Consider the following 486-nt stretch of genomic DNA (forward strand, 5'->3'; position numbering starts at 1 on the left):
GGTTCCAGTAATGATCTGCTCAAATACACTGATCTGCTCATTGAAAGTACTTGGTTGGTTTTCCATGTCACCGAGTCTTCTTGCAGTAGCCCCAATCAATTCATTGCTGTTTTCTTGCTCATGATCAGTTCCACTCGTTCCATTTACTACAGCAGCTGAATGACTGTTTGGGTGGTTGAAAGGAAGCATGAATACATTTAACTCGGATCTCACATCTGGCATAATGTGTAGGTAATTGAATCTTCCTTTGTCATGCTTAATGGTCTTCCAGTCTGAGCTTTGTTGAAAAGTAAACTTCTCCAAACTGTTCATCCTCTTGACAAGTCTTCTAGATGTTCTAGATTTGGAATGACGCAGTGGACTCTTTGGTAAGATAGGCTTTACTGTGTGTCTGATGCAGTGATACCGCTGACTATCTTTTTTTCTTATTGCCAGCTTTCTTTTCCTGTGAGGTGTTGACACCTGGTCTGACACAGTGTGTCTTGT

The sequence above is a fragment of the Mizuhopecten yessoensis genome, unplaced genomic scaffold, assembly GCF_002113885.1.
Source record: "Mizuhopecten yessoensis strain PY_sf001 unplaced genomic scaffold, ASM211388v2 scaffold8879, whole genome shotgun sequence".
NCBI lineage: Eukaryota > Metazoa > Mollusca > Bivalvia > Pectinida > Pectinidae > Mizuhopecten > Mizuhopecten yessoensis.